Source organism: Dipodomys spectabilis, unplaced genomic scaffold, assembly GCF_019054845.1.
Source record: "Dipodomys spectabilis isolate Male_0828 unplaced genomic scaffold, ASM1905484v1 ptg000145l, whole genome shotgun sequence".
Classification (NCBI taxonomy): Eukaryota; Metazoa; Chordata; class Mammalia; order Rodentia; family Heteromyidae; genus Dipodomys; species Dipodomys spectabilis.
In genome coordinates, this window is record NW_024870822.1 from 6,640,392 (window position 1) to 6,646,391 (window position 6,000).

Below are 6,000 nucleotides of genomic sequence, written 5' to 3' on the forward strand. Positions count from 1 at the left end.
TTCCTCCTATTAAGAATGAGTCACCAGTGGGGCACTGGTGGCTCAGACCTATAATCCTAGCTACTCCAGTGAGTCTCCCCAAAGCCGGAAGTGGCTCAGTGTGATAGAGCCTCAACCCGGAGTAAAAGCTCAGGGACAGTGCCCAGACCCGGAGTTCAAGCTCCACTACTGACAAAAAAAAAAGAATCACAAGAAAAATTGGCCCCAATTTGGTCCCCTGAGTTTTGCCAAAGCAGAATGTGAGGTCCAGAACGGCTACAAGTGTCTTTTCCTCTCAGAATGGCAGAGAGACATGGCAAGAATCTTCTTCCTTGATATAGTTGAGTTTCTGAGTGAAGTAGCCCCAGAGGCCATCTTACCAGAGAACTTTCTGTCATACGAGATTATTAAATCCCTAACCGTTCAAACAAGATTGAAGTCGTGTTTCTATTACTCACAGTCAAAGTGCTATAATGACAAGGAAGAGGGGAATAGACCATGCCTCCTATTTATATGGTGGGTGACTTAAATTGCTTTTCTATACCTGAATTCTGAGATCAATAGGAAATCATTACCAAATTTTAAGTAGAGAACATTATCTGCATTTCCACTTCACAAAAGATCATTCTTTTATGAAAGGTTGGCTTATGGACAACCTATTCTCTAAAGGAAAGAGTGGATTGTAGAGACTAGTTATCAAGCCTATCCCCTGGGCAGGGGTATAGAGTGTCTGCCTTGGACCACTCCCCACTCCTTTGGGGTGAGAGGCTTCATAGTGAATAACATTGTGTGTGTGTGTGTGTATGTGTGTGTGTGTGTGTGTGTGTGTGTGTGTGTGTGTGTGTGTGTGCCTGTCCTAGGGCTTAAACTCAAGGCCTGGGCACTGTCCCTGAGCTTTTTTGCTCAAGGCTAGCCCTCTACCAATGGAACCACAGTTCCACTTCTGGTTTTTGGGTGGTTAATTGGAGATACGAATTTCATGGACTTTCCTGCCAGAGCTGGCTTTGAATTACAATCCTCAGATCTCAGGCTCCTGAGTAGCTAGGATTACAGGTGTGAGCCACCAGTGCCTAGCTGAACATTTTAATGAACATCATTCAAATTCAATTTGGGGGTTTTTGTCAATGAAAGATGGCACGATGGAGTGGATCCTTATCAAGGTCAATAGTTTGGATGAACCTCGTGATCTTAGATTGGCCGGAATCCCACTCCCTTCTAGGCTAGTCCTAGGAGGTGAAAGGTGAGAAGTGGAAATCTTGATAGAAGGTGGTGGTAGTGGAGGTGGCAGGAATGGATAGAAATAGTTTGACAGTAATATTTTGGTCATAGACAAATAAATAACGAAATGGAGGAAGTGACATAATGGATGAGTCTTGAGTTTCTGTAATGGGAAGAAATTAGAGTTCAATTAGATAGTGTGAAGAACTCTGGAAGAGGTCCCTGTAAGGAGCAGAGGCTGATTTTGAGTCTAGACAGATATACCACTTGATGGCACTTCCTGTGAAATGATCTTGTGAAAAATGATTGCACACGAACCCAGTAACGCTTCTGAAATAATTACCAGTTTACCAGAAATGTTGGGACTAGAGATGCAAGTTAGCCACACTGCCAGGAATTTGGGGCATTCTTGGTATTTAGAAAAAAATATGAGTTCTTACCCATTCTCAAATGAAAGTGACTTAAAGAAATAAAATTATAAGATGCATTCTGAATGCTTTATTTAAACCCTAATTTCAATCACCCAGTCATGAGAAAGGTATCCTTGAGGCAGTTGGTACAGAATCAGGTTAATATTCAATTGTGTCATTGATGAAGCAATTCCTCTCCTGAGGAGAGAATTTCCATACGAATGCGTTATTTCTCATGATACGATACAAAGACGAGAGAAAAGAGTCAAAGAGGAAGATTCAACTGAGAGGATGTACCTGAGCACACCGAGAAAGGATATCCATTATTGGTTCAAAGATATCTATTATTGATTCTGTGAGATTCTGAGAAGGAAGCAGAATGGGGTTCAAAGACAAGGCAAAGACTGGGGCTAGCGCAGACAGGGCGTGTGTGTGTGTGTGTGTGTGTGTGTGTGTGTGTGTGTGTGTGTGTGTGTGTGTTGGCATCTCCAGAAAGAAGTTCTCATTTTGCAGCCTCTACATCCTCAGAGAAGGGTGAGGTCGAGTGTTAGAGGGTTGGGAGACTGGGAATTAAGAAACTGTAATTTGAAGGAACTTGACAAATCTACTGAGATCTGTGTGTGTGCGTATTGAGGGTGGGGTGGTGTTAGTTTCCTGGCAGAACTGAGTAGAAGAAACGCATGGAAGCTTAGAAAATTAAGTAGAATGCAATGAGAACTGTGGGCAAGGAATTTGAAGCTGGATACTCTGAGAACAATGGGAGGAAAAATGCCAATGCACTGGAGGAGAAACTGGCCTTGCTAGTCTGCTACTCCTAGTGATGTTGAATAACTGGCCCTCCTCTAACAAGTGTACACAGGAAGTCAGGGCAGGGTACCGAGCATCCGATGAATGTAGGAATTCCAATGCTGGTGCTAGGTTTTGGCCTTCTGTGAGAAACATTGCCTGCTTGTTGGGTTGGAAGTGAGGATCACTTGGGGCCACTGGCCTGTTATGGTCCAGCAGGGAAAGCATAAGGCACAGTCAACAGAACATGGAACTGTGTCCTCTTTCTATAGATTTCTTGTCCCAGTGTATTTCAGTTCGGGGACCCAATTTATCCTTTAGACCCTTCCCAGGGGCCTACTTGAAGCCAGAACACAAGGTGACTAGCCCTATGTGTTCTTAATATAAGGGTTTCTTTCTGCTTCTTAGCCACCAGCTTTTCTCCTTGGATTCTATACCTCCCGGTCCAAAGACTACCAACACTAGAGGAGAGGGGATTGTTGTTTATTGTTCTTTTTCCCTCCGTTGGACACTGTCAACCTTTCCCTCCTTCTCTCCCAGTTTTTCCCTCCATCCCCACCCATGTTTATTTTTCTTGCAATTTTTTATTCTAGAAAAAAAATAGGCTTTCACAATCAACTGCCCAGCCAGTCAACACTGCTGAGGTTGGCACATTTGAGCTAATTGCTTTCCTTCTCATTTAGACTTACTTCCCACAGAGAGTGAGGTAGCACTTTCTAGTAAGTCCTTGGTAATTCCTCCAAATAAAGCAACTGCCTTCATTTCCCTGCAGGGTATGTTAAAGTGGGCTTATTTAAGAAAGAATGGGAATGGCAGATTTTATAGCTTAGGGAGTGGAAGAAAATTATTCCCCCTCTCCCCCCACAATCATAATCCACTCAGGCTTTAAAAACCTGTTTTCACAATCTAAAAGGACTCTGGGAGTCTGTGATATGCTTGAACAATCTGTTTGAACACAGCATGTTTTGCCAATTTATCTATAATCTAGATAAACTTACCTCTTATTTCTCCTCTTGCAACTTCCTTGGCTACCCACTCAGAGTTGCCTGGATGTCGAGGAATTAAGCTTGCCTCGATAACAACAGAAACAAGAGCAATAAGAGTCCGGAGAAAATTGTTTCCTGTTTTTCCTGTGTCTCCAACATGATTCTCTGATTGAAATAAACAGTGGCAGAAAGAAGGTGCTCAGGGAGGGGAATACTGACCCACTAAAGGCCTGGAGGCTGGCTACTTCCCACTCACGTGGCCACAGCCTGGACAGGATGGCTGGAACATGGCTGGCTGGCTCTGGGGCACTGGAGGGAGGGGAGAGGATGGGGGGCGGTTGTTGAGCAGAGGGGCTTTGAGTAGTGCCTAGGGAAATCCCAAGCCATTTAAATGAGCCATTTAAATCTGACAGACAAATTGGTGTTTTAAGAAGATTTACCAGGCAGTGATGTGCAGGCTTTGGGAGGGGTGGGAATGATGGGAGTGTTCACAGAGGTGTGTGGGGAGCCGAGGAATAAGGCCAGGGGAAGATTCTGCTTGGAGTTAACAAGAACTTAATGAGCACTTCCTATGTACCTTGACTCGTACCCCAGGCCCCCACCCTCCAACATGACCTGCCCCTTGTCTCAGCCAGACCCTGGGGACTTCCAGCCTTCTTCCTTCCCTCATCTAACAGGTCCTCCTGGCAGTGCCACACCTCTGACATCTGCCTGCTGTTCCCCCAGCCCCAATCCTTTCTGCTTCTTAGCCACCAGCCTCTCTCCCTGGATTCTAGAACCCCCTGCCAAGGCCTTTCTAAATCACATGGAAATCAGGATCCTTGCCTGACAGAAACCCTAACATGGACTCCCCGTGGTCCTTAAGACAAACTCAAACTCTTCCTGCTGGAACCTGGAAGCCATGATAGTCAATGAGACGTAGCTCCTTTGGCCTCCTCTGCCTGCTCTCTGGGGACCTGGCCGTGCTAAAATGCCTCAGCATGTCTGAAAGGTGGCCATGTTCTTTCTCTTCCTTCTGTGTGAGAAGATCCTCCATTGCCATCCTCCTTGACTAAGGATTCCTTTCTCCCTTCATGGGTCCCTCTCTCTCTGGCTCTTTTCTCCTTTCCCAGTCATGTGAGCTTCCAGAGGTCCCAGAGCTCCCCATCCAGCATCCTCCCAACCATGGATGTTGAATTTATGAGAATCTGGCATGGGGAAAAAGGAGCAGTATCAGTCCCATTTTGTAGATAAAGACACTGAGGCTCAGAGAATGATTTCCTAATTTGTCCAAGGCCTCTTAGCTTCACAGTCCAGAGTTTGCCTTAGGACTTGCTGATTCTTTGTGTGGACTTTTCCCTTTTCCTTGCAGGCACAGAATACAGATGATCATGGGAAAAAAAAAATAGTACAATCCCTTTCATTCTGGATGGCCCCTCCTCTTTCAGCAGAGATGCTGTGAGAATGGAACTGACAGAAGATGAAACTTCAATCTGTTAGAAAAGAATGTCATGAACTAGAGTAGTTCTTTGGCTTGGAGATCTCAAAGGGCTAGGAGTCCAAATGAACCATTTTCTGACATAATTCGAACATTGCTTTCACTGACATTATTATTCAAAACAAACCCTCTGTGTTTTGGAAACCCTGAGGATCTGGTTGCATGGGTTCAGGCCTGGTTTTCTTTTCCCTCTTTACTGTAATAAATATTCAGTCTGGCTTTTTTTTTTTTTTGATTGACTGGAAGAGCCACATTTCAGAATGATAAAGATTGTTCATTTAACTCCAGCATTTACTTTTCTCCAAAACTATTGCTGTGCTCATGATTGATCAGACTTCCCCCCATTTAGCACCCATGTAAAACATTGCAAGAGAGAGAGGGGAGGGGCTCTGCAGCTCCAAGAGCATTTTTACTGCAATCTGTTCAAGTCGCAGCAGGCAAGCCAAATGGCAGGAAAGCTCTTAATGAAACGTCGGTGGATATTAGGATTTTATGGACTGGAAAACAGTACAAATCAAAGCACTTTGCTTACTGTTTATCTGTTTAGAGCATTTTTATTTTCTAAACCTAGCAATGTTCATCTTTTTCATCCAGCATTTCAGCTTGGTTCTTTACATATTGATTTTCCTGTTCACTGGCATCCCCAACAAAGCTGGAGCGCTCAGGTGTGCTGTCTCTGAGTGTGGGACAGAGCAGTGTGATTGGGGTAACTTCCTTTTCCCAGTCCCCTCAAACCAAGGGGTGGGAGAGGTCAGGGTTTAGTATATCAAAACAAGAAAACCCCTAAAGTTATACCTCTTGCCCCTTTGAGCCAGCAGTGTTGATTTTTATCTCTTATATCCGTTTATGTGTTACATCCATTTATCTCTTATATCTTTTATGATCTTCCCTACATTTACAAACAGATCTTACAGCAAAACTGGCATTCTTGAACTGGGCACAGTGGTTTTTGTCATCCCAGTGACTCAGGAGGTAGAGATCAGGAAGATGGTTGTTTTTTACTACACTCTAGACATTTAAAAAATCCTATTAAAAAAATAAACTAAAGCAAAAAAATAAGAGCTGTGAACATGGCTCAAGTGGTAGAGCACCTACCCAGCAAGTGCAAGGCTCTGAGTTTAAACCCTAAAAAGACAATATAAAG